This window comes from Puma concolor, chromosome B3 (genome assembly GCF_028749965.1).
Source record: "Puma concolor isolate L17-30 chromosome B3, mPumCon1.1.hap2, whole genome shotgun sequence".
In the NCBI taxonomy this organism is placed as follows: domain Eukaryota; kingdom Metazoa; phylum Chordata; class Mammalia; order Carnivora; family Felidae; genus Puma; species Puma concolor.
Window position 1 is genome coordinate 25,646,755 of NC_141672.1, and position 26,325 is coordinate 25,673,079.

The window sequence follows — 26,325 nt, forward strand, 5'->3', positions numbered from 1 at the left end:
CCATCACAGGAGTTCAGTGTCTATTTCACATGATTCACCTTTCAAGGAGCCCACACCTAACACTGGCAATGTGTCCTCTATGCCAGCCAGTGGCAATCAGCCCCTCATGGATAAAAGCAGGATTTAGAGGGGCGCCTGGGTGGCGCAGTCGGTTAAGCGTCCGACTTCAGCCAGGTCACGATCTTGCGGTTCGTGAGTTCGAGCCCCGCGTCAGGCTCTGGGCTGATGGCTCAGAGCCTGGAGCCTGTTTCCGATTCTGTGTCTCCCTCTCTCTCTCTGCCCCTCCCCCATTCATGCTCTGTCTCTCTCTGTCCCAAAAAATAAATAAACGTTGAAAAAAAAATTTTTTTTTAAAAAAAGCAGGATTTAGAGCAGGAGGGGCCACCAGGAGATAGGAGGCCTCAGTGTGAGTCCCCACCCTATACTTCCTGGCATGTTGGCATGCAGAAGGCACCAAACTCCCAGGTGTACAGTTGTTTCAGCTCTAAACATGGAAGGCATTTCCATGGGTCCAGAGGCATTGATTCTACCACTCCATGTTGTGGTTTCAAAATACAGCAGTCAGTCCTTTGGACCTGCGTTTGAATCCTACCTCTGATTTTTGGCTGTGTGATTCAGGATGAGGTACTTGATTGACCACTATACTGACCACTATATTGACCATTATATTGACCGCTGGGTCTCAGTTTCCCCATCTGTCAAACAGGACTCACAGTAGTTTATAAGGATGGAATAGAATGATGCATGAAAATGTGTTACAAATGAGCACATAAGCAGTTTATTAATGGCAACAGGTAACAGAGGAAAGATCTTAGGTTTAGACTGAGATGATCCACTCAAGGAAGCTGGGTGATAATGGACAAGCTGGGTTCTGAGGTTCAGTTTCCTCATCTGGAAAACAGGAAACAAAACCGTATCTCCTCATTCTGGCCAAGGTCACTCCCAAGTCCACATCCTGGATGTCTACACTTGTTGTTCCCAGCAGGGTGGCACCTCCCCAGCTCTGCCATGGTTCTGTCCTCATTTAGGTGTGGTCTCCCCAGATGGCTTTCCCTGCACCTCTCCAAAGTCACCCACCTGCCCTTTTATTTCCTTCCTGGAAGTCACTTATGTCTGAAATTGTCTAATTGCTATATGTTTATTGTCTACCACACTTCTCACTAGACTGTCAGCTCTATGAGAGCAGAAACCTGGTCTGCCCTGGACTCCAATATACCACCAGAGTTTAGAATGCTATCTTGCACATGCCACGTGCTCAGAAAATACCAAAAGAATGAATGAATAAATGAATGAATGAATGAATGAATGAACAAATGAATGAACACCCTTCATGATCACTGTGAAGAAACAAATGAACAACACAATGATAATGTATACTATAGTCCTGGCTCACAGTAGCCACTTTATGTTGATTTTCCTTCCTTTCCCTGGGAACTAATTTTTCAAGAACTACAGTCCTTAAACATTATCTCAGCTTGAGATTTAAAACTTACTTAAATTGAGCTAAGGTTACCAGACAGGGAGGAGAGAGAGAGGTAGGGGGACAGTAATAATTAACCTCCCTATGCAGATCTCCACCAAGAGCTTCTTAACACCTCTGCAATGTCTGAGCAACCAAGCCTCCCAGGATCCCCTGAGTTCTCCGGAAGACAGGTCATCAATTGAGCCACTTCTGCATCTGCACACGTTGCAGATCAGACACAAAGACAAATGGCGCTCAAATCAGTGCCAAGGGGTCAGCGCCAACCAGGGCATAGATTCAGGCTGGGCCCCTGAGAGGACTCAAGAGTGAAATGCAGGTCCAGACAGGCACTGACCAGAATGGGGACTGAGATATCTACCTCAGGATGCTGGAGCACCCTGCCCCCTCTGTGACTGCTGCCCCTCCATACGCTTAGTCATCCATCTCTGGACTCCCTCTGCTCACTCTGGCGCATCTCACACTACCCTCCTTTTGACACACCCAGCTTGAGTGGCTCTCCTACTCTGCCAGAGACCCCAGGTCAACATGGTAGATAAGTCTACCCTCCCTCCTCCTGCCAGATGCAGCTAGACTATCCCAGGTTAGGCCCTAATACTGGGCAAAGGTGGCAATGACCTCACCTTGTCCACACATTCTAGGTGTCTACATTCTGAGCCATTGAGCCACAGCTTCCCTAGAGCTCAAAGAAGTAGCACATCAGAGGTCAGGAACCTCACCCAGGTGGCTGTCAAGACTCCATCTCCCCAGTAGGCTCTTGCCCAGTGTGCTGAGCCTAAATTCTAGATATTAGCCCTGATGTGAGCTTCCATTTTAAATTTCAAAGAAAAGTTCTGAAGTTCTCTACACTCAAACACAGTTCCTATCAAAATGCCAAAGCAAGGCTACAATGGGACTGATCTGTGGTTTCCAACCATTGCACTCAGCCCATTACACCCAGAAAACCCTTACCACATGGAGAGAGTGGACTGATGTGGGTCTCACATCATTCTCCTGCCCCAAACCCAGCTTGCATCATCACCACTGGACTAGAGCATGGGCAGTGCTCTCCCATGCTCTAGTCCCAGTGGGTCAAAGTCCAGAGGCAGAGGGGGAGAATTAGCCAGCCAGCCAGCTGCAGAAAATAGGCACTATGATATCAAGTCTAGCAGAATAGGTTGGATGAGGCAGAGAAAGACACAAAGAAGGTGGCCCTCAAGCCATGACACATCAATGGCTCCAGTGCCTGGAGAGAGGACTTTCCAAGAGTGTGGGCTGACAGATAACCTTGAACTCTGTCTTCTAGGCGGTTCAGCTGTAATCTTGACCCCTTCAGTCCCACTTTCACTTGATACTCAGGTTTCTTAGTGAGAGAGCCAGTTCTGTGTATAGGACAGGGGCTTTACCCTCCCCACTCCAGCAGACTCCTGGGGTAGCCTATATTCCTAAATAGCACTGACTTGACTCTCTGGGATCCCTTTCTCTGGTGCTTTTCCAGCCTCCTCTCCCCAACTTTACAGTTACTTACCAGCTGTGTGACTTTATGCAATCCTTAACCTCTTTAAGCCTGAGTTTATGTATCCCTAGAATAGGGGGTGGGGGTTAAATTAGACAAGCTCCAAAATTACGTTTTAGCACTAACATTCCATAATTCCATAATTGTTTGAAAGAACATTAACAGCTGGAGTCATCTGTGACAATGATATCTACTTTATCAGAACTGGACGTGGACTGATCTGTCTTCCTGGGTCCCAAGCTGACCAGGTTTTATGAAGTTTCTCTTAGCTTGGTAAAGGTTCTACAAGTCCATTTCTCCTTCCCATATTCTTATTCCATATTGAGGTAGTGAACCAGGAAGGTAGGAGGCACTGGGCAGATTGAGGAGAAATCAGGAAGTACTGATGAGCAGTAATTTCTTATAAGGAAGAGGAAAGTGCACAGGTTCAAACTCACTGGCTGACACTTCTCAGGGCCTCTCCTTCCCCTCCCCTTTTTGAATTATGTGAAATCTGCCCCAGCAATCTGGAGCCATGCCACCCTCCCTGGGAAAGGAGTTCTGATGCCAAGCTTCCGATGGCTACTCACATCAACACCCTGGGAATCATTCTCCCCACTGATCTCTCCCTTATCCCCATATCCAATTCCTCATCCACTCAAGTCAAGGGGGGCCACCAGAATATGCGTCAACTCTGCCAGCTGTCACCCACACCGCTGCCCCGACTCCAAGACCTAACACAGTGTCTGGACCCAGCAGGTGCTCAATAAAGATTTGTTGAATGAATGGAATCCAAGAAGACTTCTCTTTCCCTGAGAAACATAACTGAGAGACAAGCTATTTTTGCAGGACAATGGTGAGTTCAATACTTCCTACCCAGCTAAAGCACCCAACCTCAAACCCCATACTACTGAGTGCAGAATCCCTCTTGCCCTTCTTCCCACTCAGGTTGCAAGACTCAGGAGTGACAGTGAAACCACAAGCATCTCCTCACTCTGTGGATAAGACCTAACTGTAAGTGTCAGTTTAACATCTGAGCAGCATTAATGCCCAGGAACCATCTCCTGCTCTCTGACAGGGTAACAATACCCAAACAATATATACCCTGCACTTCCACCCATGCACACCCACACATACCCCTTGCTCGGGGCAGAAGGGAGCAGGGCTAGAACTCAGAACCCCCTGCTGGGGCCACATAGTACCACCCTGTAAGAATGTTAAGTCTGCCCCTCAGTCCACTGGCCTATGGTTTTCATGAATTCAAAAGACAACCTTCCCACCCACCACCCTGCAGCCCCCATCACCAGGGTCAGATATTCAGAATTTTTACACAGGTCAAAGAGGAGAATGGATGGTTTAATACCCCTGCTCACCCCCAATTTCTGGAACTCCGCATCCATCTGCAGGGAGTCATTTGCCACAAATGTCCTAAGCTGGAGAGTGACGTGAGTGGGTGGCTGTCTGGTTTCCTGACCATGCCTATCTCCAGATTTGCCTCATTATTTCACATTGGTGGCACAACCACCAGACAACCTTCCAGACAAAGACACAGAACCAGGCTCTAACAGCCCATCTGGCCATGCGGTAGACCAACTCTGGGGGCTGGGAGGGATCCCTACAAGGGGTCCTCCCATGGAAAGCCCCAGCCTCACCCTCAGTTTCATTGAATGTATTTCCACACCTGCCCACCTGCCCCTCCAGCATGACTGCTCTGGAAGTATGTTTCGTTGTGGTTATGAACATAGCCACCGGAGTCAGACACCCTGGGTTCAAATCATACACCACTGCCCATGAGGGGGTACACCTAGAGAAGTCCCTTGACCTCTCCACTGGTCTCTGTGTTCTCTGTAAAAGGCAATTCACAATGCCTACCACACAATATTACCAGGAGAATTAAATGCGTTAACTACTGTACGTTAAACTCCGGGCACAGGGTAAGTAGTCCTTCCACTGCTGTCAGTCTCCAACCTCCTAACCCAGCCCCACACACCACACTAGTTACAAATTTGCTTGCACTGAATACACGGCTCCCAAGGCCTTAAAGAATGCTCCATCCAAGTAGAAGCTTTGAAAAATAAGCAAAACAAGGCGAACATGAATTTCCCTTATACCTTTCCTGAGGTGTCTCTGTCTTTCCTGTATGTGACCTTATCTGGTTAGAAACAAACTAACTTGTTAAGCTAAAAAAGAGAGTCACCGATTCTTCCAATTCCTAGTCATGCCTTTCCACAGTTGTCACCATCATTTTGTCACCAGTATCCTTAATAATACCTTCATTTGTAGAATGTCCCTCCCAATTCATCCCTCTCCCCTAAGGAAGAAAACCTGTAACCTAGGGGAAAGCTTGAGGGGTAGGCATCTCAATAGTAACAGTGGTTCCTTCTGGGAGGTGGGATCCCAAGTGATCTTCATGTTCTTCTTTACATTTTTTATTTTGCTTAATGTTTCAGTTTCTCTTTCTTTACTTCTCCCCCCGCCCCCACCAATGTGCATGGCAAATGTATTCCTTTTTTAAAAGGAGAAAAAAATGGAAAGCTATTTCAAAAAGTCCCAGGCCTTGTCTCTAGAAGGTGGTTCATGAAGAAGAATGAAAGAGGATAATATACTCTCATTTGATCCTCAAAGACTAGGCAAGAAGTGACCCACCATAAGAAGGCACCTGAATTATGGAAGCAGGGACAGGGGCATTCATTCATCCAGCAGTTGTTCACTGAGTGCTCACCCCGTGCGAGGTGCCATGTGTGAACAAAACAAAGTCCCAGCCAGCCCTCGGGGTGATGAGGTCCTATTCAGGCAGACAGACAATAAGCAAAATGAACACATACGTACTATGTCAGATGGTGTAAGGTGCTATGAGAATTAGGTGAAATAAGGGGATCTGAGGGCTGAGGAGGGACCTGCTATTCCGGAAGGGTAGCTGGGAAGGCTTGCCCAAGGATGTTCATTTTGTGCAGAGACCTGGGGAATGGAAACAGCCAGGGGAGTGGCCAGGATAAAGCATGGAGGTTGGACTGGGCTTAGCAAGTTCAAAAAGCAGCATGAGCAAGGAGAATGAAAGGAGAAGAGGGTGGACAGGTCTGGGGCCAGATCTGGTGGGGCTTTGTGGTCATACTTAGAGCTCTCCACCATGGTTCACTGCATAGGAAGCCACTGGAAAGGTTTGAGCACAGTAACATAATTTGACTTTCATTTTAAAGGATCATTCCAGCCTGTTGTGTGTGGGGGGTGGGGGGGGGGGTGGGAAATGCACAGAGGCGAGAGTGGAAGCAGGAGTGCAGTAAGGAGGACCTTGTAATAATCCAGGCAAGAGGTGGTGGCAGTGGTTTGGACCACATGAGTAAGAAATATGGCCCTATTCTGGGTCCATTTTTAAGGGAGAGCCTACAGGCTTTACTGACAGCTTGAAGTCGGGACAGGAGAGCCAGAAGGGAGTCAACAACAATCCTCAGTGTTTTAGGTGTGAGCACCTGGGAGGATGACGTTGCTTTCTTCTCAAACAGGAAAGACTGGGCAGGGTAGGAGGTCAAATTAAAGGACATAAAAGCACAGAAAGTTTGAGTTGAATCAGTGTTCAACAGCAGGTAGAGATGATAGCTAAGCAGGTGCATGTTCACACTTGAGTTGAAGGGAGAGGTCCAGGCCAGACATACAATTCTGAGAGCACTAAACCAGTCCTCATTTGACATTCCAAACTAATCTACGGGGTGGGTGTGACTTCATTCCTGTTTTGTAAATGGCAAACCTGGGACTCTTAAAGGGGGAGTTACTTGCCCAAAATTTATACACACAGAATAGACTCATCTGCATTCACAACTGAGTCAGTCTGATGCCAAAGCCCAGGACTCAGACCTTAAAAAACCCAGATTATAATAACCAGAAAGCCAACTCAATTAACATGGCAGCCTGTACCTCCCCCGCTCAGTAAGCTGAGCCCCACGTCCTTCTGAGATCACAATTGTTCTCATTGACTGAATATCCATGGCATATCCTGGCCCCAAAGTGATCTAGCTGTTATGCACAGACTTCTGCCTTTGTCTCCTGATTTGCCCCTGAGTATCCAAGGAACCTGAAATCAGGCTCCAAATGCCAACCTTCAGCACTGTAGCCTCACTGCCCCATTAATTCCTGCCAGGCTCCTCCCTGGGCAGGCACTGCAGGTGTCTGCGGCACATTTGGGAGGTAACCATGAGCCTGGAAATCCCATGGCCTTAACCACAGCTGGCTCCTCCCTCTGGGGGAACCTGGTCAAATCATTTGACTGCTAAGCCTCAGTTTCCTCAACTAGCAGAAGGCAGGGGTTAGACTAGAATCTTTCAAGAGTCTGTGAAATACGCAGAAAGTCAAGTTTTTCTAAACACAGGTATCCTGCAGTAGAAAACCCTTGGATCCAGCAGTCCCTTTTTGAATCCTGTTCTGACAGTCACTGTCTTGGGGAGCCATCACCAATTTAGTCCCTCCATCCTGTCCCTCTATCTCTAATATGAGGGTGACAATATCAACCTTCCAGGGGTGTGGGTAGGACAGTCATGTGGCACATGGGTGTTCCCTATATGCTCACTTATAAAAGTCCCAAGAGCACACAGTGAGCCCAAGATCCCCACTCCACTTAGGGACTCCCCTTGCTCCACAGCACACAAGAAGGACTCTGGCATGTTCCATTCAGCCACCTGATGATTTCTCTCACCTCCTGCCTCGACCTACCCAATCCCTGAAACCCTGAGACCCTAATAGCTCACCCTTCAACTCCTCCTTCTAAGAAAACCCAGGTCAAAATATCAGGAGGGAGAAAGATGAAAAGAAAATCTGCTGGCCTGTCCCACCCATTACCAGAAGCAGAGGCTTGCTATTAGCATAATCCAAGTGACACATAATAAAAATTACCACCATCATCAGTATCATGGCTATGGCTGCTGTAGACCAGGCAGAACCAAAGTGGTATGAAAAGGGGAGCAGACCATGGATGTGGCATCAGATCACTTGGGTTCTATTCCTCCCATACCAACTACAAAGTAGCCTTAGAGAAGTCATTTGATTCTGAGCCATCCCCCAACAACAAGGATTATGTTATAACTCTGATTTATGGACAATGACACTGGACTCAGGAGGTGAGGAATCCACTTGACTAATAGATAAGCAGCAGGAAGTTACCCTAGGTCTGCATGTGTGATCCCAAAACTCATGCTTTTCTGCCACATCTTGACACCCAGAGCATTGCAGGCTTTCAAGTCAGAAACTACTGGATTTATATCTCACTTACTTGCTGAGAGGCTTTGGGCAAATTACTTAACCTTGCTGAGCTTTTATTTTGATCATCTATAAAGTGAAGATACTGCTGCCTGCCTCATGGGTCATATCATGAGGGGCCAGATAGCACAGGAATAGCTCGGACACAGTGCATGCATGAAGCAGCCCCCCAGTGACTTAGAGATGCCTTCTCACTGCTACCTCAGGGCTATTGCAGAACAAGAAATGTTTGTATGGTCCAGACAGTCCTGGAACACAGTAGGTCCTCCACACCTGTTCTCTGAAACTTAAAAGCCAAATGTCCAATGCTACATGACTATGAATGATAAAGCTAATATTTAAACATGGCTCTTTTGCCCTAAGTCTATAGATCACCTAAAAGTCATCTCAGAGCAGTTGGGTAATCCTGAAACCTGAGAGCACCATATCCCAGGCCCCTCTACCCCCACCCCATCATTGTAGCTCAATTTCCAGCTACTCAGAGTCACACACAGGAGGAAAACCACCATGGCAGAAGAGCCCCCTTTTTGTCAGCTCAGGGTGGGATGCCCTAGTAAAACTTCTGCCTTCAATTCAGGGAACAGAAACAAAAAGCATCCTATTGACTTTGAGGCATAAAGCAAATTAATTCTCCAAACATAGTCCAGAGCACATAACAGCCCAGCAAGGGCCAGCTAAATATGATCAGAAACCAGCAAAGCAATTCTGAAGCCATCAGATCCCTGAGGAAATGAGGATGTTGCCAAGGCACCTATCAATCAAAGCTGATCCAGGAGGAGTTGTGCATGTACACACTGCAAAAGGAATAAAAAAAAAAACAAAAACTCAAATCCATAAAGAATGAACTCGAGTTCCTGCACCTCAGGCTGTACCCGGGAAACCACAAGTCCCTTTAGAAGTATTCTGCAAGAAGCACCCACACTCAGGCTTCCCTAAAACACCCTTAGCCTCTTTTCTCTGAAGAATGACAAAAAACCACAGGAAAATGCTGTTGACAGATGAAGACTGGCTTGGTCCTTTGTAAGTTATCCTCTTGCTCTGTGTGCCAGGATGAGTCACAGGCACCCACGTGGACCATATTCTGGGCTGGGCTCAATGATCCAGCTTGGTGGCTTCTTCTGAGAGAGTAGACCCATGTCAGCCAGGCAGTGTCCTCCTTGCTCCGAATTCTGGAAATCCAGTGACTTTCCCTTCCCATCTCTATAGTTTTCCTACTACAAAGGTGAAAAGGCTACCCTGCTGCTCTAATATGTCCCATGTTCCCCGGGACACACACACGAGAGTCCTGATGTCTTTACCCACTATCCTGCAGCGACCAGCATCCACTCTACCCCCACTCATGGTGAAGTAGCCACATGGTTGGGACTGGATGCCTCCGTCTGCTGTCAGGGCAGAGCAAGAGGTTATAACTGCTCAGAGTTGTTACAACTCATTCAGAGAGGGACCTGTGACCTAATTGGTCCAACCAAAAGGAGGCCCAAGACTTTTGTCCAATGGCTGGGGGAAGAGAATTTCTTTACTTTCAAGGGTGAGCTGTACCCACATGAGCTCTAGAGTTGCAGAGCCATTTTACTACCATTGACAGAGCCAGCCTGAGGCCCTGACAATATTGGGCACCCCTAGACTGAACCACAGCTGAGGTCCTTTCTCCAAAACTTGAGTTATGTAAACTCCAAACTCCATTCCCCAGAGCTCCCTCTGTATTAAGCCAGATTGAGCTGGGATTCCAATGATTGAGATCATCCCAACTGAAACACCTACCATTCCAGGTCCTTTGAAAATGAGCTGGAACATCCTTCTCCAGCCCCATCTCTCACTCAGTCCTCTACCTATGTGCTATAAAAGGTCAATCTCCTATGTACTGAGGACAAATTCCTCATTTTCTTGCCTTTCCTCATGTGGTTTCCTTGGCCTGGCATCCTCAGTCCTTCTCTTCCATCTACTGATGTCATTCTTTAAATTCCATCTTCTCAGTGAAACCTTCCTCACACTCCCTTACTTCTCAAGAAGTAATCCTCCCTTCCATGAAAGCCCATGTGGTTCCTTCTATCCTGGATCTAGGCCCTCTGCTGTGGTTACATACAGTCATAATGTCCTTCACTCGAAAAATGCCAACCATTACTCTCTTCTGTGTGCCTAGCACCAGACACAATGCCCCACCCCCTCCCGAGGCAAAGGAAGTACCTTGTAGATATTTGCAAAATTGAATATGTGGAAACCTGCACCAGGCCAGCTTGGTCTGTGAGTAATACTGGCATTCTAGAGGGCATTCTTCTCTCACACCCCATCTCCTAGGCCTCCACAGACCCACAGATGTGCATATGAGAGATAATGGCATGGGGTACACTGTGGATAAGGAATGGGGTAGGAGATCATTGAAGGGCAGAAAATCAGACCTGTATTGCAAACTTCCTTTCTATACAGTATCCAAACTCAATCAAGGTCACTGGAGCCCCTCCATCCAGTCTGAATGGGCTCCCTCTATACCACTTCTATCAAATCCACCCCCAACCATCATCATGCAACTCTCGCTAGCTCAGCTCCCCAAGTTCCAGCTTCAGCTCTGTCATCAACCACCTGTGTATTCTTGGGCAAGTCATTTAACTGCTCCTAGCCCCCATCTCTACATTGAGGAAGGTGAACCAGCCATGCGCTAAGGTTCCACCCACTCTCTAGGATGCTAGGGTTCTATCTAAGAGAATGGAATCTCTCCTTTCCAAACCCCCCATTGGGAGAAGTCCCAGACTCTAACACTAAATAAGGGCCAGGATTTTTCCCACCCTTCAAACCTTCTTCTGTCCCTTCCTTATTTCCTGGCAAAGGGACACATTTTCTCCCAAAGGGTCTAATATGGTGCTTGTCTTAGGTACCAAGGAAAGAGAGGCTCAGCAATCCTTCCTTAAGACAGAAGATCTTAGATGCCAAAATTTGCCAACTGCCTCATTACACCCAAAATCTAAATCTGGAAGTTCAATGGCATGAGAGGCTGTTGTGAAAAGTGCTCATGATATATTCTTTAAGTGAAAAATCAAGCTAGTGTGAGAGCTTCCAAAATGTGATGTCGGTGCCTGGCACAGAGTGGGCTCTCAATTAGTATTTGTTAAATGATAGAATGAACTTCTTTAAAAACAAAATAGCACACCCTGGTTTGTGGATGCTTAGAAATGAAGCTGGAAGGACAGCTATCAAAATTTTCCCACTGGTTATTTCTGGAGGGGGGATTTACAGGTGACTTCTTATTTTTGTTTTTAGTATTTTCCAAGTGTTCTATAACAAACACACATTATTCTGTAATAAGAAAGCAAGTCGCTTTTTTTAAGGAGGTGAATGTAGAAAAATAAAAGTAACCACACACATATGATAAAAGTGCGTGTGCCGGTCATCCAAACGCCACAGCCCACACACAAGCCAACCTCCTTACCTCCCACACATCCCACCCCTTCTCGGAGAAAGCTTCCCTGCCTTCTTTTTTCTGTCTCAATTCCAGGAATCTGGGGAGTGGCCTTCAAGTGTTAGGCTCATCAGAGTCAGAGCCAAGTACTGAGGCAGCCCCCACCACGCCAAGGGCTGCAGAAAAGCAGACGAAAAGCTTGACTGCCCACTTCTGGCATCCCCCTGGCCAGAGCCACCCTGTCAATCCTGGAAGAGGACTCCAGGAGGGTACAGAGAGGCCTCCATCTCATAGGATGCTCGTCTCCATACACATATTTGCTCACCTGCATGTCAGGTCAGAAAGGAGGTTGAAGAAATGAAGTCCTGTGTCCTAGCAAACTTTTCAGGAATTCAGTATTTCACCAGTGCCCTGTGAACACATTTCCTTTCTCTTCACACGTGGTCCTGACTCTCTCTCATGACTCTAGACCAAGTCCGTGACCTGGGTCCCTATACTTCTTCCTACCTCGACTCACTTCTGCTCGGTGCAGATCAGCTCAGGGTGGGCCAGAGGACTCCGTAGCTCAAAGGCAGAGGAGACCTCAGATGAACACAGGGAGGCTGTTCAGAGGAGGAGGGAGGGAACTGCAGGTGACCAGCATCTCACTAATTAGCAACAGGTAGGGCTGAAAGGTAGAGGACAGAGGGTAAGCATTCCCTATGGGGCTTGTGGGCCAACAGACCCAAAGGCTGGCCTTGTGGCTCTTGCGAGAGGAAAGAAAAATGGAGACTGCTCATGATACAGAGACTGCTCTGGCTGCCCCAGAGAGGACCTTTGTTCCTCCCTCTGGGTTCTCCCTGACCAAGAACAAGCAGGCCTGTGGGCCTTGGGAGAACCCCCACCGTGAGCCACTCTTTGTGATTAGCACTGCCCAACAGGGGAGATCCAAGCAGCCCAAATGGGGTGGATTTCAGATGGTCCACCGTCTGTAAACTCAAACTCTCACAGCCTCAGTTTCCTCACCTGCAAAAAGAGGATAAGAATTCCTACTGTTTACTTAGTTATTGCGGGCATTCAGTGACATAATTTTGGCCAAGGATTTTGCACAATGCTTGGCACCTAGAGCTCCGCACATGGCCAGAATTATCAGTATTTTCTTTTTTTCAATTATTTTAATGTTTATTTATTTTTGAGAGACAGAGCACAAGCAGGGGAGGGGCAGAGAGAGAAGAAGACACAGAATCCAATGCAGGCTCCAGGCTCTGAGCTGTCAGCACAGAGCCCAACGTGGGGCTGGAACACGCAAACCACGAGATCACGAGCTAAGCCGAAGTCAGACACTTAACCATGCAGGTGCCCCTTATCAGCATTTTCTTAACTTCTCTGGTTTTTCCTCGCCCCCACCTCATCCTTCTGCCTTCAGAACAAATACCAGGTCTTCTGAGGTGGGATGTTTGAGGTGGGGGAAGAAGGTTAGACAGACTTCAGTTGTTGTCCCAGCCTGGGCACTTCTCTGTGCCTGTTTCTTCCTTTGCAACACGGTAATAACAACAGTACTCCCTTCTGAGACTAAGCGTGAAGATAAAGTAAGAAGGTGAGGCCTTTATAATAGGGCCTGTGCAGAGTGAGCACTTGATCAATCTTAGCTGTCATTTCCTCCACACCATCATGCTACATCAGGGCTCCAAAATTTGCAGTGCCCCCCGTACTTTTTCCTTCGGAGCAACTCATCATAACTAATGATTACATATTTCTTCGTGTTGTTTAATATTTGCCCTTCCACCCAAGCTTAAGCTCCATCAGAGATAAACCAAGTGTCTCTCTTCATTGTGGCTATATTCCCATCACCTGGTATGGTGCCTGGATATAGTAGGTGTTTAATAAATATCTGTTGGATGAATAAATGCACGAACAGATAAATAGAATAGTAGCCCTAGCATGGATGATCACCAAGGTCCCTTCCAGCTCTGAGAGTCTGTGACTATTCTCCATTTTTTGACAGCTTTGGAAGAAAAGTTTAAAATGAGCCCCAGAGAAGCTGTTTCACTGATCCCTGGGGAAGACTCAGGGTGGTTGCTGCTGACAGACTTCCAAACAATCAAGTTGTGCAGAGATTTACTCTGATTTTTTTTAAACCTGAGAAGGGAGCCTGCCGAATTTCCAGGTTGAAATCATCCTCTCCTCCCTCAGGGCTGCTGCGCACAGGGCACCACGCAAGGCTTGGCAGTGGGTAGCAGGGACCCAAGCCAGGTGACAGGCCTTCCCACGCCAGTAGTGGCCAGCGGGTCCTAAGCAAGAAAGGCCTCGTCTCACAGAGCAACAGGTAACCACAGCAGTCCCTGGCCTCGCCTTTTTGCCCTCCAAAGAGAGAGGGCTTCACAAGTACTGGCATGGGACAGAGGGGGCTCTGAGGCTGACCTTGTATGTCATGACTTCACCCAGCCACAGAAAGTGCTTGCTTTGAATGCAGATTCCTGGGCCCCACCCCAGGACTCCTAACTCAGATGTGCAGTGGGCTGGGCCTGCGAATATGCATTTTATAAGAGCTCCCCAGACATTCTGATGCATACCAAAGTCTGAAAGAGGCTCTTCTCAGAAGGAAACCGATCAAGATAAGCAGTGTCCCCACTGGGTCCTGGGTGTGTATAACTAATTACTTCCACAATTCCAACGTAATTCTGGAAACAGATGCCGGCCTAGGCTGCCAGCACCTGCTTGGTAGCAGAGAGGGTTCTGAACCACTAGTTTGCGAGCCTGACCGAATCACCCAGGCAGCTTTAAAACATACTGATGCCAGGGTCTTTCCCCTAAATATTCTGATTTAATTAACATGAGGTACAACATAGGTTTGGGACTTAATACAGTGATTCTAATATGCAGCAAAGTTTGAGAACCACTGCTCTAACTGAATGTCACCACCCAGCTCACCCTACAGGCTCCAAGCACTGCGAACACCCCAGAACAGCCTTCGCCCAACCAGAGGCTCGAGCTGAGAAAGGGGTTCACACGGCAAGACCCCAGATATTCCTGAGGCACATGATCTGGTCAGAGCATCCATCCTAAAAGCCCCACATACTTCCCTCCTAGAAGTTGTAGGTGGCTTGCTGAGCAGGCCCCGTGTCCTCAGTGTGTATGAGATAATGGAACACAACTGTGAAAGTTCCTAGAGTCCTCTTTACTAACGACTTACCTCCGTTTTTACCTCAGCTCCATCCACCAACTCTGCGACCTCAGGCAAGTTAAGCTCTCCAAGCCCCACTCTCCTCATCTTTAAAATGGGAATAACACTCCCTGACACTTAGCCACTACATCCTCACAAGCTACACGCGAGGCACTTAATGCACCTCCTGGCACATGGTAAAAGCTCAATCAATCTTGGCCAGAGATCAAATATCAAATGGTTCTGTTTATTGCCTATTAGATGCTGCATTCTTTTCTTTTTTTTTTTTTCCTTCGCAGGAGCTTGGGTCCTTGACAGCTGTTCTGCCAACCTGATACTTTCTACTCCTCCAGGGCTCCCTTTCTTGCCAGGCTTTGCCAGCTCTTTGCTCTTGAACTTGCTACTTCACTTCTCCGAGCCTCAGTTTCCTCATCACCAAAGTGGGGGTATAAAAGTACTAGCACCAAGTTTGCTGAAGGATCCCAATATGAAGCCTGGCACAGGGTAGTTCCACAATGCAAAGATGCTGGGGAAGGTGAGGAATAATCATTTCTCCTCCTTGAATTGAGGTTCGGCAAAGAACATTCTCCGTCTGCTCTGGCAGCCAGTGGGTAGAAAAGATGCCTCCTGAAGGCTCATGGGGAGATGGCAATTCCAAATTTAGAGCCCAGGGAAGAGGCAGCCCCAGCTCCCCTCTACCCCCCTGGGGCAATGTGCAGAATGCTGACTCCAGCTTGGGGCCCCTCTTACCAGCTCCCCATCCTCCTCACTCCATTTAGCTCTAGCAATCCAATTCCCTTTCCTCCACCTGGAAATCGATGTTTAATTAACACATTATTGGAAAAATAAACACAGTCTTCAATGGGACTGCAATGAAGCTAATGCAGCTCAGCTTGGGGGCCTCAGACCATCCCCTCAGTCAGAAAAAATATTCTTCTCTCCCCTGCCTCTCAACCAAGAAAAAGTTCTTCCTTTCCCCGTGGAGCCCTCCAGCATGGGGAATCCCAGATTCCTCCCTCTGTGTATCCCCCTCCCTGCCTGTAGGCAGAGAGACCACCCATCCCTTCTGACCCTTGACCTGATGATGTCGACACAGGAGGCAGGAGGTGGGATTTGGTGTCAGTACATGTATCACTATTCCCTGAGGGAAAGAGGCACCTTCTTCTGGACGCCCCTTGACTCCACCTATGAAGCTGTGGATGAGCCTTACCTTCCCCCTCCTGTCCAGACTAGAACCAGCATTCATCCAACTGAGGGTTCAGGAGCAGTCTTGCCCTGCCTGACCAGGATGATGAGCCCTGGATACCCCCTCCAGCCCTCAGCCTCAAGAGCTGATCTGAAGACCTCCCCTCCTCTAGTCCCCATTTTAGATGTTCCAACTCCTGCCCCCTCTCCTCCAGGGTTCAGGAGGGGGAACAGTGCAAGTTCTTGGAAACGGCATGAATTCTAGAGTCAGAGTCAAGGTCTGTTACTTCTTTCTCACTGTCCGATCTTAGACAAGCTATTTAACCCCGTTGGTTTCCTTGTCAGACAAATGAGAACACTACCTATCTAAAGGAAATATGGCAGAACACCACGCTTCGCTTACAGCAGGTGCTAGATGACAGTCCACTCGCCCGACTCTCCCACTAAGGGCCAGGCCCTACTGTGGGGGCCTTGGGGAGTGTGAGCCCATCAAGGATCAGGGCCATGGAGCAGAGAGAAATACCTTGCAGGTTCTCTGCCTTCTGCCAACTCACCACCATCCCAAACAACCTAAATTCCTCCCTCTGACAAGATGCCTGAAGTGAGGAAGAAGGTAACAGACACCATGGGGAACAGAGTTTCCAAGTGCCATCACAGAGACAACCAGCAGTGCCACTACAAGGCCAGCAGTATCCTCCCCCTAAGCCTAAAGTGGCAGCAACTGACTGGCACTAATATCTTCAGCATGTCCCAGAGTTGTCAGTCAGACTGCCCAGCAAGTGGGTCAGTTCTCAGAATCAGGTTCCCAGACTTGGGGAACTGGAGGACAGGCCCACAGAGGTGGTATGACACAGTAGTGAAGACCAGAGGCATCCAAGCCAGGCCCACTGGAATCAAATCGTGACCTTGCCATTTCTACCCACAGTACCTTGGACATGTTATTTAACCTCTTTAGGCCTTGGGGAAGGGGGCGTAATACAGAAATGATAATAATAGCACCCACCTCATAGGGTTTGGCAAGATTAAGGGAGATAATGCATGTCAGGGGCTTAGCATAGTATCTGGCACAAAACGCACAAAACAGGACTCAAATGTTGGCTAGTGTAGTAAGAGTAGTGAGGTTAGTAGTAGTAGTGATGTTTATAGAAAAACTAATCAAAAGATTCAGGTCTTCATTCTTTACAAATGTGGGATAAGTGGAAATATCTCTGGGGAAAGGCTCTACTCCCAGTCACCTTCTTCCTAAAATTGGATTTCCGTCTCTTGTATTCCCCTTTCCTCTCTCTACCCATTAACAGAAAGTGGGTGATGCCATCTCAAAGAAAGATGACTATATATTTTATCATCCAAACCAGGACACTTTTGAAAGTTAATAATTATACACTAGGACAAAGGCCTAGACGAGAACTGTCTCTGCAAACCAGGGCATCTGGTCACCCCATCTCAAGGTCACACAGAAACAGCTTCATGCCCTATCTCAAGATCCAGGCACGAGGTAAGTCTTCCCTGGTTCTCAGAATCCACTTTACTCTGGCCTCCTTTCCCCCAGCACCCTGACCCCCAAAACACACACACACATAGACACAACACACACACACACACACACACACACACACACACACACACACACACACACACACACCCTCACACACACACACACAGGGCTAGGAGGTCTAACCCCTCCCCAAGTCACGGTCAGTTCCTAGGGGTGAAGCAGAGGGATTTGGTAGGGGCCCTTCACCCACATTTCATGACATCATGCTCCCCAGCCAGCCACTGGACATAGAAATGAAACACATCAAGGCTAATGTCTGACCCCATGCCTCCCTTTTTTTGAGAAACAAGGGCTAAGCCAGTCTAGGAGAAGTATTCAAGCTCCCAGGTCAACAAGATCCAGTCACCAGCTGCTCGGACTTCTGAATGGAGCCCCAGCTGTATATGAGAGTAACCTTAATGGGTAGGGCTACATGGGACTGAGAACCTAGAGCATGCCACTGCAGTCTCTTCCTCCAGTACATTCAGAGGATGACCTTGACTAGCTCTCAGAGACTCCAGTAACCTTGGAGTATAGACCAGCAGTCTTCCTCCAATCTCTCTCTACTCTGTAAGAATCAACTCTGCCCTCTTTAAAGACACACCTACTCCCACTCATCTCACCTGGTGAGGAGAGACCCACTCCTGTGACAGAGGAAGGAGGAGAACTAAGAGGGGCCCTGAGGCTGCCACTAACACATTATCCTTTGAGAAGGTGTGCACACTCACAAGGCAACATGATGGTGTGAAAAGAGTAATACCTGGACAGCCAGGAAACCTGGACTCCAGCTTTGTCTATGGATCAAGTGTCTTTGAACAAACCACTTAATCTCTGAAAACCTCAGTTTTCTCGTCTGTATTTGAGGGCACCGGGAGAGATGATCACTCAACTCCCTTTTACCTCTAACAGTATAACGTAAGGGTTATGAACTGGGCTCTAACAGTTCAAGTCCTTGAACTGACAGGTTACTACATTACTTTGTGTAAGTCTAAGCCTTGGTCTCCTCCTCCTTTGTCCAAGACAGGTAATAAGAACATACTGCATTGAGCAGTCTGGAGAATAAAATGAGATACTGAATGTTTACAAAACAACCCATCTTGGTGCAGAACTTGGTACATATCAAGGTCCTCAAAAATGGCAGCCATACCAATACTATTACCACTACCACTATGATGATGATGGCTAATATTACAGGGATGATGAAGGAGGCAGAGTCACTCTGAGTCAGGCATGGAGACCTTTCTCAATCAGAAAGTTTCATACTTTCCAATCCCTCCAGCAGATCTGGGACTTGCAGGGAGGGATAAGACAGCCAGAGGCCAAATTCAGCCTTCCCAGAAGACAGGTCCAAACTGCTAGTGAAGAAAAGAGAACCCCAATACCAAACCCATATGGTTCTTTCCTCCAATCAACAAATATTTGTTGAGCACCTACTACGTGGCAGGAAGTGTCCTAGGTGCTGGGAACACTGCGATGAACAGAAACAAAGCCCTTGAGCTCCTGGAGCTTGCATTCTAGAGGAGACGAGATCACCTTAACACTTCAGTATATAATACAGTACTAGGTAGCGATTAGCAAATTTGAATTAAAGGCAGGGTAACAGGCTGGAAAGTGGCTGGAGGTGGGGTCAGGGGGTTATTTTAGAAAGCCAGTCAGTATAGTGCTCTCTGAGTAGGCATCATTTGAGCACAGACCTGGAGGAAGAGACTGGGAGCAGGCCCCGCACATAGCCCCTGCTGAGCCCCGTACTGCCACCTGTGGCTGGCCCAGCTGCACGGCCTCACTTAGTCACTGCAGAGCAGCCAGGGCTGGCCCTCAAGGGTCAGAGCTGCGCCTCAGCCATTTCCCCCTGCAGGTGCATGCTTGGGGGAGACCCGGCCTGATCACTGCCGGGACTAAGGTACCAGGCAGGTACGTTTCTAGGAGGCAAGCTTTGGAAGAGGCACTTCCACTTTTTGCAAGTCCCCCATCCACACACAAGGGTCATAAAGAGGTAAGAAGAGAGGGGGGGGATCCAAAGAGCATTCTCTAATCTGTGTCTGGCACAAAAATTTGCCCCAGAGGCATCCTACTCGCTATTTCTCCCCTTTCTCTGGCAATGACGTAACCCTTTCTCCCTAACTCTTCAAGGTCAGCCCCGGGAAGGGAGAGGGATGTCAGAAATGGAGGACAATCAGCATTTTGCTCTGGGAAGGTTTTTTTTTTTTTCTTTCGGGCAAAATGTTTACCAATTTCATTTATAATTGCATAAAGAAGGGCACACCTTTAGCCAAAGGAGACAGAAAATGGCGTCTGATAGTTAAGGCAGCTGGAGCCCCGAGCACTGGGGGCTCGGCTGTTTTCCCGGCCCAGGGAGATCTCAGCTCCTGGGGGCTGCAGCCTCAACCAAGGCCGAGCCTCCCAAGGGTGGCTGGTGCTGGGAGGGCAGGGCCCTTCTCCCTGGGGCTCCGGAGGTGGTGGGGAAACCCTCAATTTCGCCTACCTCTCTGCCTTCAGTCTGCATCCGCCCACCAGTCATCCAGGAGCACCCCCCCCCGCCCACAGGCTGGTTTGGGGACGTGGGGACCTCACGCGACGCTTCCACTGGAGACCCGAGAGGTTTCTCCCCCTCCACCCCCTTCTCAGCTATCCTGAACACTCCATTGCCCTCTGTCTCCCACTGAACACCCTCGCTTTTTGCCCTCCCCTCCCCAAGGGGAAGTCAGCTTCCCAGGGCTGGCACCCCCACACGTCTCCAGAGCCCCGCGCACAGCCATGGCCAACAGTCACACTCCGGCGGCACAAACAGGCAGTCAGCCTCCTGCGTGACCCGCACACATGGTGTCGACACTCCCATGTGGTCCAACTGGACGCACACTGGTGTCTGACAAAACACAAACATCCCCCCAGCCCCCACCCGAAGGGCAACACAAAGGCCACGAAGAATTTCAAGACCAGACGACATCGGACATCAGAGAGAGAGCCGGGTAGGACAAAGACATCACTCCGTGCTCGCAACGAACAACGACAACTCTGGGACGTTCTGCAGTGCCCTCTGGCTTGACACAGCCCACTGAGCAGAGCTGTGTGTGTTGGCGTGTGTAAGAGAGCATACATATGTGTGGGTGTGGGGGTGGTGTCTCTCTCTACTGTCCAAGCAGCAAACCTCCCCAGAGGTAACCCAGTCCAGACTCTGATTTCCCCGTAACCTTCCTCCAATGTGCCGCAAACGCATATTACACGGATGGTTAAATTGGATCATTATCACTGGGTGCTTATTTGGCCAAAAAAAAAAAAAAAATCATTAATGTCATCTACCCCCACTCCACTCCCCTTTTCAAGAGGCGCCCTCCCCCAAAGACTCTCCAACATGCTAATCCCATGAACTGCGACACACCACAGCTTTCGGGAAAGAATAATGGCGAGGAGAAAGAAGAGAGCAGTGTGGGGAAGAGACGTGGATAACGTTACTGCATTGCCCGTATGAAGATGGGTGGAAAGGAGCCATGGTGGAGGTAGGGGTGGGGAGAGCCACAGAGGGGAATGAAACCAAATGAAATCCAGCCCTTGGTCGCCTGTGTCCGTGTGTGTGAGTGTGTGTGCAAGAGCGTGTGCAAGTGCGTGTGTAGATGTGCCGACTTAGCCCTCCTATCAGAAGGCTGCATCCGTGTGGCATGTAGGAAAGGCCATCGCACCACTGTTGTGTTGCAAAAAAAAAAAAAAAAAAAAGGAAAGAAAAGAAAAGAAAAAAGAGCCGCAGAGCCATCAGAATCAGAATTTTCTCATCGAGATGGAAAGGGCTAGAGGAAAGGGGGAGGGGGCGTATGGGTAGGGGAGAGCCGCGTGTGGCAATAGAAGGCAAGAAGAGCATGGCAAAATTGGGGGAGGATAAAGGGGGTAATTGGTGGTGGGGTGGAAAAAACTACACGAGCGCCTGAGACACACACACAATACCCAAACGCCAACCCCACCGCTCCACTGTTCATCTAAGACTGACAACCTGTCCCCCATCTCCCGCTGCCTCTCTGTGCCCCCAAAGCTGGTGCCGGTGGATTTCTCTATCTCGGTTTTGCAGCAGTGGGCTAATTACAACCAAGCCCCCTTACCAAATTAACCCCTCCCCTCCCTCTCTTTTTCTCTCTAAAAGGCCAATTGAAGAATAATGTGTTTTTAGAGATAATGGATTTTTTTTCCCAAGGAGCGAAAGAAAGGGGGATGCAGAACAGAAATTCTGCAAACCGGTGACTTCCGACCCCATCTCCATCTCCCCTCATATCCCCACTCGCTGTAGCTTCTCATCTACCATTTTCCAACCATCCCCTTGTCCCCCACCACCCAAAAGAAAAGACCTTCCTACCATGCATATCGACAAACACACCAACCGCCACCCAATCTCAGTAGCCGATCTCAAAACCCCAAGCATCAATCCACCTCAATACATTCTTTCCCTTATATAAGAACCAAATCATCAACATATTCAATAGAAACGCAGCATTAAAAAGAAATTAACAAAAAAGGAGGCCAGACCCCGTCAAACCCCCAATAATTAATAACAGGGAGCTACCAGAGAAGCAAAGAAGTAGTTGTCTCTCAAAATCTAGAATCCCTTTGATTTCTGGCCCCCTCATCTTAAGAAACAATTTTTTTATATCATTATTTCACTAGAAAGGGCCGGAAAGCTCCAGAAAAGGGCATTCGCACAGTCCGGTTGTTCAAAAAAAAAAAAATTAACCCAGCCCTGTTGCTCACTTTAATAATGAACTTCCAGCATCCAGCCTTTTCCCCCTCTTCCAGAAGGAAGACTGGCTCACAGGATGAACCCCAGGCTGCAGAAAATGGGCCAAGAGCCCTTGCTCTCCACTCCCCAACCAAAAAAAAAAAAAAAAATCAAACAATAGGAATATCTCTGCACAACCAGCACCCATCTGAAATATCGTTTGCCCCAATATCACTTAGGCAGATTAAGCTAGAAGATTAAAAAAAAATACCAGCCTTGCTATGTCTTTCCCCCCCTCCAACCCTCCGCCACGTACCCAGTAGCCCTTAGGTAAACTTGCCCATCATAACCAGCGGGACCATTTTAACTCGAAAGGCGATGCAGAAGCCCTTGAACGATGAAAGGAGACTCTACCCCAGAATGGCAAATTCATAGAGGGCTAGTTCTTCAGGTTCGCCAGACCTAACCTCCAGGTGCCCCCAGATAGACTATCCCGAGCACAGAGTCACCCAGTGCGCTGGGAGTTCAAATTTCCATTGGAACCTTCATCACAAAGGCAAACGGTCATCTGACCCCTGAAAACTACACTGTCGTCCAGGTGTGATGAGGAGTGACCCTCATGCTCCCAGGGCCATCCATAGAACCCAGGGCAGAGAAAGAATTAGGAATGTTGAGGTGGATTGGTCTAGTAAAAGGAAACTATCTCCCCAAGCGGGAATGACCGGAGGAAGCGGGGAGAGGACGGCCCCAGCTCTCCCACTTTTCCTAGGTGGTCTGACTGTGTCTTGCTCCATCCTAGCCTAGCTATTAATGATCTCTGACCTTTGCATTAAAAAAAAATTAAAAATCAGTGATCAGGGGAAAGAAATCCTACCTTACCTAAACCCCTGTAAGAGTTAGCAAAAATACAGTTGTCTCACTGCATGATGATATTTCTATATCAAGATCAAAAGAGGAGGCATTTAATGGAGGGAGGAAGAAATTTATTTTTTTTAACAAGTAATCACAGGGTAAGTCACCTGCAAAGCAGCCGAGCCCATAGGTTGGTATTACATCACTGGCCTAGGAAGGGATGGGGGGTGGGGGGAGGACAGATTATTTTTCCCTTGTCATCAGGATGATGTTTCTAAAGCAGTTAAGTTTCATGGTTAAAAAAGAGAGAGTGAAAGAGCCAAAACTCTGGGTACAACACAATACCTTGAAAAAAAAGACATCGAACCAGCCTTTAAGGTCACTGAGAGCTTGCAAAACCCACAGTGCTTACACAGAGTGGAAGTTTTCAGGCAAGCCTGCTACTAAATCATTAATATAAACAAATGGAAGGCAGAGAAGGAAGATTCCCTTGTAACGGATCCAAACAGGAGCATACACGCGCGCACACACACACACATACACACACACACACACATACATACTCCCTTTTCACCTCTGATTATGCCCACCTTCACAACAAGATAGCGGGAGTCCAACCTGAATCTTGAGACTCAAGAACCACATCCTCACACCCCTTCCAAAAAAAATCTATTCCTCTCTCTCTCTCTCTCTCTCTTTCTCACTCACACACACACACACATACACACACACACACACACACACACACACACCCCTCTCAATTCCTCAACAGCTAGGGAAATCCCTGTCTCAATTCAATTTTGTCTTATGATCCTCAGAGTGTCTCTTCTCCTTCTCATTTGAACCAGCCCTCCCCCCCCCCAAAAAAAATAATAATTAGGGGGAAAGTAACTACAAAATGCCAAAAAACTATCTGCCCAAAATGAAGTGACAAGCACACATCATTTCAGACTAAAAATCCAAGCAAATAGGAGAAAGACTTAGAAGAAAAAAAGATTTAAAAAAATCTAAAACATTCTCTGACTTTTCCAACATCTGGAGCAAAAGAACTCAACTTCCAGGAGCAAGTGAAGGAAAAGAAAGGCAGTTGAAAAGCCATTCCCGTGGTCAGCTGAGACTCTCTGATCCAGCATCCAAAAAAAAAAAAAAAAAAGAAAGAAAGAAAATCTAGGTTGGTGGCTCCCAACTGAAAACTTCTACCCTCTCAGGAGCAACCTCTTCCCAGAACGAACAAGAACCTTGAGTTGTTTCACATCCTGCCTGCCTGCCTTTCCCCCAAAACCTTACCTTTCCAGTTGAACAGAAGATTTGGGATCTGTTTGTTTGTTTGATGTTTAATCAACTGAGTTTGCTGGGTATGTTTCCTCTTTGGAAAGGTTCAAATTCCAGAATATTTCTCTCTCCTTCTCCTTTTCTCTCTCTCTGGGAGGGAGTGGCGGGGAAGAAGGGAGGGGGGTGTCGGAGGTGTGAAAAGCAGGTCCGCGGTGGCTCAAGATGCTGGCGGCTGCGAGAGAGGGGAGGACACGCTCGCCTCTCCCTCTCAGGGAGTTGCATGCGAGAGGAGATGTGTAGGGCTGAGCTCGGAGCCTGAGACTGCCGGGGAGCCCAGGAATTTCACGCACTCCAGAGCCGGCCCCTCCCTCTCCCACACAGACCCCGGCATTTAAAGAGACAGCCAAGCTGCCTGGCTCAGGGCTTCACCTCCTCCCTGACTGTTTTGCAAACAGCTGAGAAGATATCATCAGGGAGGGGCACTGTACAGCCCCCTAAGACTAAGAGGCAGTGTCAGGAGCTCAGTTCTCCCCCTACCCCAGCCTGAGGAAGGTTCTTTGCCAGAACCGAAGCAGGAATGAAAATAAAGACAAAATCTTCATTTATAGGTTCAGTAGACTAAGCCACTTCCCCACTGCTGAAGATGCATGTGTCTCATTGCAGACAGGGAGTGGAAAGGACCCTGACCTAAAAGCATGCCTCAGTTTCCCCAAGTAGCCACTCCTTGCAAAACCAGGGCAATCCTTGAGCATCAGATGGAGGCTAGGGCTGTAACTAGGACACAAAGCCATTCCTTCAACAAGCACTTTGTATGCCTGCTTAGGAAGAGGCACAGCATATAGGATGAGGGCTGGGGACATAGAAATGAAGGTGACAAACTGGGCTTCCCCTCCAAGGGCTGCTAGTTACAAAGACAGATGGAGGCATAGCCAACCCTATGCACAGGGGCTGTGAGCTAACAAAGACAGAGGCAAGGGTCTAGCATTGTGGTGGGTCAGGGGGATGGCTCCCATCTGTGGCTCACACCCTGAGCTCAGGGCCTAGGTATTTCTACTGCACCCCCAAACCCTTCAAAATCCATTGCCAGTTTTGCTGAACTAGTCTATGTCTGTGGAAACACTTCCCCATTCAAGACTAAACAAGAGATGACAGTCGGTGGCACCAAACACAAGGTTTTGTTCAGCATCAGGCCCTGGTGCCTCACAGTGGGAAAACAGCCCCACCCCCTTTCTTCTCCAGCCTTCCTTTTCTGAAGGGCTACATGGCATGTCCCTCATCTAGCCAGTGCCAATGGCAGGTATCGCCACTAACAACTGTTGAGCACTTACACATGCAAGCACATGGGTCATCTCATTCAATCCATGGAGACTGGTGCTATTTGACAGTTGTCCATCTTACAGTTGAGGAAATCAAAGCTTTAGAGAGGCTCTCCAAGGTGGCATAGCCAGAAATAACCAGAATGAATTTGAACTTGGGTCTGACTCCAGAGCCTGCCTACTCAGCCACAGTGCTACATTGCCTCCCTTCTATGGAGGGTAGTTCTTATATTTCTGTTCTTTACTGGACATACTGAACATTCCAGCCATCCTAGCACTTGCCCAAACCTACAAACTTTGACAGCATGTGTACCAGGAAACATGCTAACCCGAAACAAAATGAGTGAGACGAGTTCCCTGCGCCAAGGAGTCCCCTATGCATTGGTAGAAGATGGCCATGTGTTTCTATAAAGGGAAAAACAGCAGTCACAAAAGCAACGTAAAGGAGGCTGTATGAGATTATCAAGATGCAAGCGATAAATGCTGATGTTATAGCAAGCTCGGTGGGCTAAAGTAGCATTTAGGCTGGGCATGAATAGACACATGTGACACCAGCATGCCTAGTCTACTCTTCAGTCTGCTTTACCTTTCAGATCATAGTCTCATTTTTTTATGTTTCTTTGGGTCCCCAATCTTCAACACTCTATGGTATTCAGCACCTAATAGGAATACAAACAAACATGTCTTACTGGATTAATTTCATGCGTGACACTTCACCTTCTGCCAGTTCATGCCAGAC

General features: G+C 48.1%; 1 protein-coding gene and 1 long non-coding RNA gene across 35 annotated transcripts in view; both read right to left on the reverse strand.

Moving 5' to 3' along the window:
* The window catches only part of NRXN3 (neurexin 3), a 1,579,173-nt gene extending 1,554,579 nt beyond the window's left edge, over positions 1 to 24,594 (reverse strand). For all 34 annotated transcript variants that reach the window (XR_015252137.1, XR_015252136.1, XM_086709138.1 and 31 more), the window contains exon 1: positions 24,286 to 24,594. The gene's annotated coding sequence lies outside the window, so the exon portion shown is untranslated. The remainder of the gene's footprint in view (positions 1 to 24,285) is intronic.
* Positions 24,595 to 26,190: 1,596 nt separating this feature from the next.
* Positions 26,191 to 26,325, reverse strand: part of LOC147579806 (uncharacterized) — a 91,952-nt gene continuing 91,817 nt past the window's right edge. Inside the window, exon 3 of the long non-coding RNA XR_015251826.1 lies at positions 26,191 to 26,245. This is a non-coding gene — a long non-coding RNA (uncharacterized LOC147579806). The remainder of the gene's footprint in view (positions 26,246 to 26,325) is intronic.